The sequence below is a fragment of the Hemicordylus capensis genome, chromosome 9 (genome assembly GCF_027244095.1).
Source record: "Hemicordylus capensis ecotype Gifberg chromosome 9, rHemCap1.1.pri, whole genome shotgun sequence".
NCBI lineage: Eukaryota > Metazoa > Chordata > Lepidosauria > Squamata > Cordylidae > Hemicordylus > Hemicordylus capensis.
This window is the reverse complement of record NC_069665.1, coordinates 23,688,604-23,702,048: the sequence shown is the minus strand read 5'-3', so window position 1 is coordinate 23,702,048 and position 13,445 is coordinate 23,688,604.

Here is a 13,445-nt window from a genome sequence, read left to right as displayed (position 1 = left end):
CCATGTCCAACCAGTGCTAAGATGGATCTACGTCTGACACAGTAATTTGAGTTGATTGATTAAGTGCCGTCAATTCGGTGTCGACTCTTAGCAACCACATAGATAGATCTGGGTTTGCGTCCTGGAAATTTGCCGGCAATGACAAACAATCCAGGGTATGATGTGTTTTTCAACGAGTGTTACCAGTGATTACATTCCCTTTGAATGCAGCTGTCTACGGTTCCTAATTGCTTAATTAGCACACACGCTGGGTGGCCTGCCTTGTGAGAGGACTATCATGCTCCGTCCCACAGGTGTCTGCAAGTGAGTTATGGATAATGTCACATTTAGATATTCCTTGTCTGACTCACAAGGGTGCCGCCAGGCTTAATTAACGCAACTTTGCAAAGTCATTCAGATCCTCAGATGATGGAGACACAAAAGAGACCCACCCTGCATTTGCCATCACTGCAAAAACACCCCCAGCTAAGCAGCTGACAGACCTCGTACCTGAGTGTTCAAAATGAAGATGTGAATCATCTTTGATGGCCCATGTGTGTCAATGTCTGCAATGTTTCTGGAGCATCATTCTGACTGGTTTAGATCTCCATTTCTACTGCTTCCTACTGCGGATGGTGATGGCGGCCACAGGAGTCTTTCCAGCTGTTGCTGGACTACAACTCCCATCATCCCCAGCTGCAATGCAATGCAGTCCAAAACTGCTGGGGCATCTCTCATTGACCACCCCTGCTTTAACTAGAAACTCTTTGTCTGAATCTGCAAATTTCCACGTATCAAACATAATAGTGACAACACAGTCGCAACATAGCAGCTTAGGTCCTAGATTGGGATGGGCAAAGTTGGCTCTCCAGCTGTTGTCTAACTACAATGAGCCCCTGGTGGCGCAGTGGTAAAACTGCCGCCCTGTAACCAGAAGGTTACAAGTTCGATCCTGACCAGGGGCTCAAGGTTGACTCAGCCTTCCATCCTTCCGAGGTCGGTAAAATGAGTACCCAGAATGTTGGGGGCAATATGCTAAATCATTGTAAACCGCTTAGAGAGCTCCGGCTAAAGCGGTATATAAATGTAAGTGCTATTGCTATTGCTACAATTCCCATCTTCCCCAGCCACAATAAATTATGGCTGGGGGTGATGACAGCTGTAGTTCAACAGCAGCTGGAGAATTATGTTGCTCACCCCTGTCCTAGATAGAGATAGCCAGGCTGTAGTGATCCATGCTCTGGTAACATTCCAGACGGACTACAGGAAGGAGTTGTATGTGGTGCTGCCCTTGAAGACTGTTCAGTTGGTTAAAAATACAGCAGCTAAATTATCTACCAAGACTGAGCATATACAACGTAGCAAGCTTGTATAAAAGTACATAACTGTTTTCAGTGAATCAGTTTTGGTCTAAGACTGTAATAAAGACTGACTGACCATAGCTTGCCATGCATAAAGCAGTTACATTAGTTCCCAGTTACTTACAGGATGCTGAGCTAAATATTTACAGCCCTAAATGGCTTTGGACCCAGGTGCTTATAACACCATCTACTCCCACATAAATCTGAAGATTAAGGTCATCTTTGGAAGCCATTTTCTACGTACTCCTTGCCTTTGGAAGCGAGGAAGGTGTTGACCAAGGACAGGACCTTTTCCAGTGTGGCTCCCTTAAACTCACCATGGCCCCCACGGAGACTTGCTTGACCATACTTGATGCTCTTTGGTGCCAGCAAGATCTTTCTACCAGCCAGTTTAGGGCTTTTATCCTCCTGTAAATTTATCCTTATTGTAAATGTTTGCTGGTCAATAACCGAATAAACTTATCTCTCTCTCCGCCTAGTTTTAGTGTCTGGGTTTTGTCGCTGCTATTCTTCTGTGTCTCTCTCGTGTTATTCTGTTAATCTACCTATTTCATTGTTTTTACTTACCCAATTGAAGACGACTCTGAATTCAAGATGGAAAGGAAAGGAAAGGTTGTGCCATCAAGTTGGTGTCGACTCCTGGCGACCACAGAGCCATGTGGTTTTCCTGGTAGAATACAGGAGGGGTTTACCATTGCCTTCTCCCGCGCAGTATGAGATGATGCCTTTCAGCACTTTCCTATATCACTGTAGCCCAATATAAGAGTTTCCCATATTTTTGGAAACACACCAGAGGGGATTCGAACCAACAGCCTCTTGCTCTCTAGGCAGGTTGCTTCCCCGCTGCGCCATTAGGTGGCACAAATTCAAGATGACCCCGCCCCCTTCAAAAGTAGAGGTTAAATAAGATAATCTTATAACTGCATCTACTCCGAAGGAACAGGACTTTGGATTTAAGACAACTCCTGATTCCTAATATGAAAAAAACTTGGAAAAAACCTAGTCTTGGATTCAGATCAATACAATATTGGCTTTGCATGCAGAAGGTACCAGGTTCAATCTCTTTATCATATCAGTACAGGACAGCTTGGGTGTGGTTTGAATCTTCTCCTATATGCAACCAGAATACATTCTTGTCCCCACTCCCAAAAAAGAACAAAAGTGCCCATCCAGACCAAAACATATTACTCGTTTATAATGACTAGTTTAGCTCAATTCAAGAGATAATTGTGACATGTGATGGTATAATTAAAGGACATTTTAAAAAAAAAGCGCCTCTAAAACATACATCAGATTTCTAGAGAAAGATTTGAATAATCTTTGATTTAAAGTGTGAAAATCAATTGTGGGCATGAAGAAAAACCCCTTTCTTGTCCAAAGAAAAGAAGCCCAGCTGTTTGGTCAGTGGCTTGGTTTAAGAACACAGACGCTGAATAGGAGGAAAGTGATTTTAAAAACACACTTGACAAATCTAATCTTTTAATCCGGACTTCTTCTTTTTGCCGTTTGCATATGGAATAAAGGCAACGGAATAATAAGCCATTAAAAATGCATATGTTACACAGCAGGGTCTCCATTCTGGAACATCCAACATCCTATGGAAATTTGATTTCCCCTCCTCTTAATGGAACACTTCCCCTTACTTTATGTGAACTGAATAATTCAGCTTTACTTTGACAAACAGATTGTATAGAGATGGAAAGCCCCAGCCCCAAGGAGGGCAAATTGGGAAGAGAAAGGTTATCAAAGCATTTTCAGAGAGAGTATGCCATACCTGTATGTACTCTTAAGAAACCTGGGTCTTTGATTCCCAGAAAACACAGGGTCTATCTGCAAATGTATAGAGGTTCAATACCAGTTTAGCTGTCATGGCTTTCCCCCAGAGGAACCTGGGAAATGTAGTTTGATGAAGGTACCTAAAATTCTTCTAGCCCAGAGGTAGGTGGTCTCTCTAGCGTTTGTTGAACTACAACTCCTCATTTGCAGGGAGATACAATAACCCTTTCCTCTGTGCAAAAATGACTGCAATTTTTATCCAAATCGTTAGGGTGCAGTGATTAAAAAGAGGGGTGATAACAGAGAATGTTGTCAGTGCAACTGTGCTACCACCTTTTTTAGATCTTGGGGGGAGGGAGGCAGGCGTTACCAAAAACCACTATAGCATTCATCCCCTGAAAATGGTCCTGATGGCCAAATTCTTGTTTTTCAAATCTGGTTGCCGAATTTGCATATTATGTAAATTGGCTCGAAAATAATTTTTGAGCCGAATAGTGACTGCACGTTTTGCTCCACAACTCCACTTCTACGAGGGCTAGAGCTTAGCTTTTTAAAAAAAGAAAGAAAGAAAGAAAAGGAAGCTGGGTGAATCTTGGTGGGATAAGCAATTTGGGCAAGATGCTTAAAATCCAGGTGAAACCCGGAATTCTGGGGGGCATGGCAACACGAAGGGCATGGTTCTTTGCCCTTACCTGCAAGTTGTCCATGTGCAGAACATTTAATATGAGGCTGCAAACCTACAGTCACAAACTTGGAGTCAGCAAAGAGCTGCACCATTGACTTTTCCAACAGAGTCGTTTCCATTTTTACTCTCATTCTCAGAAATGTACTCAGTAAACAGTCTTATTCTGAAGTTATGTACATCCAGCAGACACCAGCACAACTCTTCTTTTGATCTTCGCATTGTTGTTTGGCATCAGGAAACAGGCTGTGTCTGTCCACAAGCAGGATACGATAGGTCCTCCGTTAATTATGTCTACACAAAGTCACCTCTTCCTCTTCAAACGCATAAACAATTGACAACAGGGAGAAAACAGAGTTCTTTGATACCACAAAAGAGAGGAAATGTATTCAGAAGACGGAAAGAGCAGATGCAGCAGCACCGTGAGAGCGCAAATTTCAAGCAGATGGGGGAGAGAATACCTCTGTTGATATTCCAAAGGCCCTCGAGATCCAGAGTGGCTTCATCGAAGAGTTTATGGTGATCCGTCACCAAACTAAGTTCTCATTTTCAACCTCGATTGCTCAAGGTTGTAAGTTACGGGGCGCATGGAGATAGATGCGGAAAGAAAAGGAAAGTACGATACAACTGCACTTCTTGGATGCCAAATGCTGCAGAATTAAGATTATTGGGAAAGGGAAGGTGATTGCAATGTGCTGCAGAAGGCTGGCTGCCCATAAACAGCCAGCAGTGGCAGAAGGCGGAGGCAGCAAGGAGAGCAAGTGGGCAAGCCGGCAGCTGGGTGTCAGAGATGCAGAGCACCAGCTTGGTTGCCCACCCCCTTGCTGGCTCAGACAACAGGAGGTGCACACACCCACCCCCGGGGATGGGGGTGCCCGCGCGGGTGACACATGACCCAAGCCATTGGCATCCCTCCCTGCTTGCTGCCCTAGGTGACATAGGAACATAGGAAGCTGCCATATACCGAGTCAGACCATTGGTCTATCTCGCTCCATATTGTCTTCACAGACTGGCAGCAGCTCCTCCAAGGTTGCAGGCAGGAGTCTCTCTCAGCCCTATCTTGGAGATGCCAGGGAGGGAATTTGGAATCTTCTGCAGGCAGATGCTCTTCCCAGAGTGGCCCCCTCCCCTGAGGGAGATATCTCTAGACTACATGCAGAATGAATGCCTAGTTCACCTAGGAGACAGGCCAGCCCTGCTTTGTATATATTCCTAGCTTGACCGTCTCACTCCTATCTACTTGGTGGTGACCTCTGGCATGCTCCTGGCTCTTGGTTCCTGGTTTGACCCTCTGGCTCTTGGCCCCCTTGCCTACCAGCTTGTCTCCTGATTCCTGGTTCTCCCAGTCTAGTCCCTGGACTGGACTTGCACCCACTAGGCTCCACTGCCCACAGCTCAGTACTGGCAATCAGTGAGTTCTGACCTTTTTGCAATATTTAGCATGTTAAACTTTTGGGAACGGTGGGGGGGTGGGATGGGACACTCACATTTAGTTTCCAGTGCCACGTGTTGACAGTATTCTGATTAAATCTCAGTGCTCATTGCATATTGGAAATCTGAGTGGCACTTCCCCATATTTTTAAACATTTCAATGCAGTACTATAAACAATGCATTTCATTGTGCAATAAAGATTTGATCCAGATGGACCGCACATACAGTATAGAGCTGACCATTTACTTATGTCCTTACTCTGCATTATTAGAGCGGGGGAGGGTTCCTGTCTTCCTAAACCTTGTAAAAAGCTATATGCATACAGACAGCCAAAGACTGGATTCTCAGGAACCACATGTCCCTGTTACCAATTCCATCTATATTTTATGGCACATCTCACATATTCCTGTCCCCCATGCCGAATCATTAATCTGCTCCCTGGCTGTGCAAAAATAATATCCCATAAGAGCAAGCTACTTCTGAATATTTTATCTCTCATTCTATTTCCAAACTAATGTATATTTACAATTGCAGCCTCCTACTGGCAGACCGATATTGTTTTCTTTTAGAGTACCAGGGCACAGGCATTGAATATAGATAGAGCGTCTATTCCCAGCCACTTTGGTTGAAAGAGAGAACCAATCATATATCAAGCTGTGCAAGAGGAAAGGAGGGGGACAGGACAGATTTGCATAATGCAAACAGGGGGGGAAAGAAATAGTCAGCAAATACAAAAAAGGCAATCCATTTGTTAGAGACCAAAAGCCAACTTAACTTTTAGCAATGCTCTTTTTTTGCATCCAAATAACACTCTGATAAAGTGATCTGGAGGTGTTTTTCTTCTATAAATTATACTTTCCACTAGAAGCCAGCAACCAAAGAATCAAGTGCTCAGTTCAAGGCAAGAGTTCGGTTAAGATGCAACAAACCATTGTCTGCTATTATAAGGAGGAGCTGCAGTGAGTCTCAAGTTCACATGTTCCTTCCTTCTCTTCTCCCTCTGCTTCCACTTCCTGCTCCTCTTCTCCCTCTGCTTAAACTTCCTCCAATTCCTCCTTTTCTCCCTCCACTTCCACTTCCTCCTCCTCTCCCTCTGCATCCACTTCCTCCTGCTCTTCTCCCTCTGCATCCACTTCCTCTACTTCCACTTCCTCCTCCTCTTCTCCCTCAGCTTGCACTTCCTCCTCTTCCACTTCCTCCCCCTCTACTTTGTGGCAAATGACAGTTTGCTGTTGCATCCAAATGTGAGAAACAGCAGTTTGCTGCAAAATAGAAGCGCTATTCAGGCTTCTGCTATCCATGGGTGGCAAAGGTTTAAAAGGGTCAGATGGGAGTGCACTAGTATGTGCTGGTCTCAGACATAATCAGGGGGCTCACCGACACGGAAGAAGAACCAAAAGAGGAACGGCTTGACTGATGTCACCTGGTATTATCTGATACCTGCGGTCGAACGGGCTCAACTCTAATGAGTGGGAGGTCTGGGAGAGGGCCGACTCCTTAGGCGATGACTCCCTGTAGAGGATGCCAGTGGGCAGGGCACGACCCAGTCCATTCACTTCACTCACGAGTGCCCCCGCCAAACGAGGTGAGGTGGGTGGCTACAAGGGAGAAGGCTTTTTTGGCGGTCGTATCCCATTTGTGGAATAGCCTCCCAGTGAGGCTCGCCTGGAATGGGCAATTTGTTCTTTTAGATGCCAGGTGAAGACCTTTCTGCTAACATTGATATTTTAAAAATGTTTTTAAAATGTTTTGTATTGTGTTTTGCATTTTTTGTGTTGTGTTGTGATTTGTTTTGTGTGTTTTTATTTCACGTTTTTTAAGGTGTTGTGAGCTGCCCAGAGAACAATTTGTTATGGGGTGGCTAACCAATAAAGTGGATTATTTATTCATTATTAATAATTATTCGTTGTTGTTGTTATGGGTCCCACTTGCCTCGAACTTAGCAGGAGCTGAGGAAAGAACCTGAGTATATGCTGCAACAAGTGATTGCCTGTCATCTTTTTTTAAAGTCGGGAAAGACAGCCCACTGGCCAGAGAATATTGGCCCCAATGTCTATGACCCATCGGCTCCAAGCACCAGAACTCCACATGACTAAAAGCAATCTGGGAGAAGTGTTTTAAGTCAGGGAATAACAATCTGAAAACAAATATATAGGTAGATAGTAGCTAAGGAGAAATCAATATTCACTGTCATAGGAACATAGGAAGCTACCATATACTGGTCAAACTACTGGTCCATGTAGCTCAGTATTGTCTTCACAGACTGGCAGTGGCTTCTCCAAGGTTGCAGGCAGGAGTCTATTTCAGCCCTATCTTGGAGATGCTGCTAGGGAGGGAACTTAGAACCTTCTGCGCGGAAGCAGGCAGATGCTCTTCCCAGAGCGGCCCCATCCCCTAATAGGAATATCTTCAGGTGCTCATATGTATTCTCCCATTCAAATGCAAACCAGGGTGGGACCTGCTTAGCAAAGGGGACAATTAATGCCTGCTACCACAAAGCTAACTCTCCTCCCTCAAAAACTGATCAAAGTTCCACTTTCCCAGGTCCTCATGGACACAGATGTTAGGAACATAGGAAGCTGCCTTCTACTGAGTCAGACCACTGGTCCATCTAGCTCAATATAGTCTACACAGACTGGTAGCGGCTTCTCCAGTGTTGCAGCTAGGAGTCTCTCTCAGCTCTACCTGGAGGCTTTACAGACAGGGCTGTTACCCCGAATCTCCTCCGGATGAGTGTGTGTGCATTCACACACCAGCCATACCAACCCCAAAGTCCATTCGAGATCCTCAGAAGCACTCCACACACAAATCGGGCTTTGTCTTCCGAATTCTAGCTTATCTCAATGTATTTCTGGGTTTTTTAAATGCAGGTTTTAAGCTCCTTTTTCTGGAAACTCCAGGGCAAATAGGGAGAGGCACTGATGCAGAATCATTAGCATGATAAGGATGATACTCTCTTTACAAATGCAAATGTAGCTCTTCAGTACTCTCTTCCTCTCCCCCCACCACCATTGGCTAGAAGGAAAACACGTGAACTTGCATCAAAAGCAAACCCCAGGGCAGAGGGAGGGACTGCATCCCACAATGCCGCGAGTGTCATTCGAAGTGGCTTCGCTCAACATTTACCCCGCAGCATGAAGCCATGTGCGAATAACTCCCTGAAGATGCCAGGGAACCTGCTGTGTGCAAGCATGCAGATGCTCTTCCCAGAGTGGCTCCATTCCCTAAAGGGAAGATCTTACAGTGCTCAAGAAGGGAGTCCTTCTGATACCACCACCCCCCCCAAGTCTGCAGAGGTCCTAGGAATAGAAAGCGCCCGTCTGCAGTCAGGAGGAGAATGAGTCCTCCCATTGTCCATTCACATTCTGTGCTTCTAGCTAGAAGGAAATATGCCACCCCACGCGCCATCATCTGCACTCAGCACAAAGGCTGGCTTCTCCAAGGATAATTTTAACTTCTAATGAGTGCAAAGGCAAATTTATTCCATACACTGTATGCGCTGTTCTAAAATTGGTCTTTCAAAGCTTCACAGCCCAGCATAAAGCACAGAGATATGACAATGCTAGAGTATCTATCTTTCTTTTCTTTTCTTTTTTTGGGGGGGTGGCCTGGCTGTTAACTAAGGCATGTGTATTTTCTATGGAATTAAAGCGTGCCAATAATAGATTTGTGTGATATGCAAAAACCAAAGAGAAAAACTGCTCGACTTGGGACATCTTTTACAGACACTAGATACTCTGTTACTTTGATCCAGAATAGATTTGAACCCGGCTTCTGAGGATAAAAGTTTTTTTGTTTTCCATTATATTAGCCCTACTATTGATTGGCCAACTGAATGTCACCCTAGCATTGCCTACATATTTCTGAGGTTTCCGCTTAATGGTAGAACACACACTTTTGCACACAGAAGATTCCCAGGTAACATTCCTGGCATCTCCAGGGTGCTTTCCAGATTAGATCCTGCAATGGGGTCACGGCGGATCTTGGAAGTGTGCTGCCACACTTCCTGTGTTGTGACACCACGGTCCCTACGCTGACAGCAGAGTGCGGTTCAGATTTCCAATACCTTGTTTTGAATTTGAATCGCTGCGATAGAGAGCTATGACGCCGTATATCCAGTGTAAGAAAGTTGCTGTTTTTCTGGGTTGTTAGTTTCCGTGAGACTGCGCCCCCTGCTGTTTATGTTTCGAATGTGATTTGCCTGAACGGAAGCATTTTGCTGCTGTTGAGCAGCTAGACTGGAAAGCACCCAGGTAGGGATGGAGAAAAAAACCCATCTGAAACCTTGGAAAGCTGCTGCCACCTGTCAGTGTAGATCAGGGTTCCCAACTTTGAGTTCCCAGGTGTTGGACTACAACTCCCATCATCCCCTGCCTCAGTGGCTGAATGGATGATGGGAAATGGGAAACCTAGGGATTGAACCTTGGACCCTCTGCATACAAAACAGATCCTTTATCAATGAGCTATGACCCTGTCTCCAAAAAGGAGGAATGCTGCCTTCATAGAACATAGTAAGCTGCTTTATAGTGAGTCAGACCATTGGTCCATCTAACTCAGGGTTGTCTACACTGATTGGCAGTTGCTCTCCAAAGCTTCCAGGAAGGAGTCTTTTCCAACCCTACCAGGAGATGCTGCCAGGGATGGAACCTGGGACCTTCTGCATGCAAAGCAGATGTTCTCCCACTGAGCTGGTCTTTCTGTGGCTGTAGAATTTTAGATGAGATCTGTCATTCAAAAGACCAATTAACCTAAAGTAAAGTTTGCCGTGGAGTCGGTGTCTTGGCGTCTACTCCTGGCGACCATAGAGCCCTGTGGTTGTCACTGGCAGAATACAGGAGTGGATTACCATTGCCATCTCCCACACAGTAAAAGATGATGCCTTTCAGCATCTTCCTATATCGCTGTTGCCCAACATAGGTGTTTCCCATAGTCTGGGAAACACACCAGTGGGGATTCGAACCAGCAACCTCTGGCTTGCTAGTCATTTCCCGCTGCGCCATTAGGTGGCTCCAATTAACCTCGCCGGTGGCTAATCAATGGCTGGCTTGTGTTTGTTACCTTGTCCAAGAGTGAGATGATATCAGAGTTCTATCAGAGGGCATCAATCGCTGAGCTGGTCGGAAAACCTGAAAGAGGCGACAGATTTAAGCACTTCTCCTTAAGCAGTAGACAAGCCGTCTCCTCCAACAGACTCGGTGCTTCCCTTGGTGGTAACGTGATTCATTTTCCTCTTAAGAGGAGGAGGCTGGTATTTCAATACATAAAGACAGCCATTTGGGTGACATTTAACAACCCTCTGGCTTCCTTAGTAACCTAGATCTGCCTTGAGGCTTTCACAGACAAAAGATGCCTTCTCCTCAAAGCTTCAAAGACCCTTGGCAACTCCTGTCCCCCAACCCCAGAAGCGAGAGCAAACCAGTCAGCCACTATGTCAGCAATGCAAAATCAAAATATTAGGAATACAAATTCAAGGCATGCATACACACACACACACACACAGGCACAGAGGGGGGAACGGAGGGGAGTCATCACCACTTTTGGAATACTGTCTGCTTGGACAAACAGTCCGATTTCTTTAAAAAAGACCCCATAATATCATATGTGAATTATTTAGCAAGAAGTGGGGAGTGGAACTGTAGCAACGCAGCTTTTATGATGTTTGCCCTGCTTCATCAACTATTAGGTAGACAAAAAAGAAAAAGAAAAGAATTTGGTTATCTCCTAACCTTATAAGTTTAGGATTAACAGATCAAAGGTGGATTTGGTTCAGTCGATAGATAATGTGGTTTCTTTTAGAGCTGTTTGGTCTCCCCGTCCCTTATGATCAAATGAGCTCGAGCAATTGGTAAAATACATGGCGTTTCGAAACTCATCAAAGGGCAGCTTGAATGATTTTAAAGATCGGTGGCTCAGCCTTGTGGCGGCGGCAGGAAGGAAGACGAAAACATATGCAACATAGTCAGGCCCCGGGCCCCCTTCTGGACCGCTGGGCCCCGTTAATTATTTAATTAATTGATTTATTAAACCTTTCTTCTATTCCGCCTCCTCCAAAGACCCTAGGCGGTGAACAATAACAATAGCAATAATGGGGGGGGATTAGAGGGCAAAAGCCTGGCAAAAAAAGGGAGGTTTTGAATAGGGCCTTGAAAGCCACAAAGGAGGGGGCTGAATAAATCTATGGGGGAAGGCTATTCCGAAGAAGAAGATTAAAATTAAAATTAAAAGTCTGGAAAAGCAGGTGTGTCTTCAGGGTCCTCCTAAAAGCAAACAGAGAAGGAGATGCTCGTGTTTCAGCAGGGAGCGAATGTCAAAGCCTCAGGGCAGCCACGTTGCAAGTCGATTCGCCACCAAACGAGTCGGGTGGCAACCGTAACCCAACCTCTCTGGATGACAGGGTTCATGACAGAGAAGGCGCTCTTTTAAGTACCCTGGACCCAAGCCGTTGGGCACTGAACTACAACTCCCATCATCCCTGACTACTGAGCGTTGTGGCTGGGGGTGATGGGAGTTGTAATCCAAAAACAACTGGAGGGCCAAAGTTGGGAACCCCTGCCCTTGAGAATTGGACAGGCATCCACTGCTAAATTAATACCTGCAATCTTTCCCTCCTCCCCTTCACCAGGGAAGTCAGGCATCCGAGAGGGGTCTGTGCTTTCTGGTCCATAGTCACACCTCAGGGATCCATTTGTAGAAGTCTTTTTTTTTTTAAAAGGAGAGCAGTGTGGTGTATCTCCAAAAAATAAACTGCAAAAAAATGTGGCCGTGCTGGATGGGAGAATGCAAATACAGAGGTAGTTTCCTCTTTGTTAGCAGCAGTGTTGGCAAGCAACTGAGCATGCATAAACTATGGCAGGGTTTAGGTTTCATTTTCTGAATGGCATCATTCAAAGAAAGGCGCAAGGTGAAAGGTTGGAAATCAAAAGAACGGTTTGCTTTCATAAGCAGCTTGCAGTGATTCTTTACCCAGTGCATGCTTGCTTAGCCTCCAAGACACTTTTGCGCTGTCCCCGCTTTCAACTGTATTAGTCTTATTTCACCCGTGTTAATAAAATAAACATCCATACCAAACATTTTAACACATGTAGAGTGAGATCCTTTTTCCCAGCGCAGGCCCAGATTGCAAGGAACAGAGAAGCTTGCCTCTACTCAACACAAGCAGAATTAATCTACTTCCTCTTTTCTTCTGCACCAATCATTTCATCCTAGATTCAGGACAGACAAGGGGGTGTACTTCTTTACACAGCACATAATTAACCAACAGAACTCACTGCCACCGGATGTGGCGGTGGGCACTGTTTTTCGCCCTACCAAAGGAGATCAGACAAATTCATGGAAGATGGGCCCTAACTGGCCCTATCCACCCCCAGCACAGTACCTCCAGTGACTGTTGCTGGTGCCTATCTTATGTTTCTTTTAGAGCGTGAGCCCTTAGGGGACAGGGATCCCTCTTATTTATTTGTTATTTCTGTTTGTAAACCGCCCTGAGCCATTTTTGGAAGGGCGGTATAGAAATTGAATAAATAGTATAGTATAGTATAGTATAGTATAGTATAGTATAGTATAGTATAGTATAGTATAGTAGGCTAGTAGGTCAGCAGCTGTTGTTAGATTATAGCTTTCATTATCTCTAGCCACAATGTCTGAGGACCCCAATGCTCACTGGGGAAGGGGGAGGAAGAGGAGGCGGGATTCCTATTAAGTTGTTCATTTTGGTTGCCTTTTTCTGCACCTCTTCCTGCTGTATGGTGCCCTTTTTGAACTGGGTTGACCAGAAGGGTGCCCAGTATTCCAAACATAGCCAACTAGATGCCATAACACCCACAATGTATCAAAAGTCAGATAGACAGTACATACTGTCTAATGAGCCACCAAATGGCACAGCGGGGAAATGACTTGACTAGCAAGCCAGAGGTTGCCGGTTCGAATCCCCGCTGGTATGGTTCCCAGACTATGGGAAACACCTATATTGGGCAGCAGCGATATAGGAAAGATGCTGAAAGGCATCATCTCATACTGCGCGGGAGATGGCAATGGTAAACCCCGCCTGTATTCAACCAATGACAACCACAGGGCCCTGGGGTAGCCAGGAGTCAACACCAACTCGACGGCACACTTTACCTTTACGGTCCAATGGCATCCAAACATGCATTTGATAAAACTGAGTTGTCAGTAACCACCACAGTGGCAAGGAAACCAATGTTAATTAATTATTAAT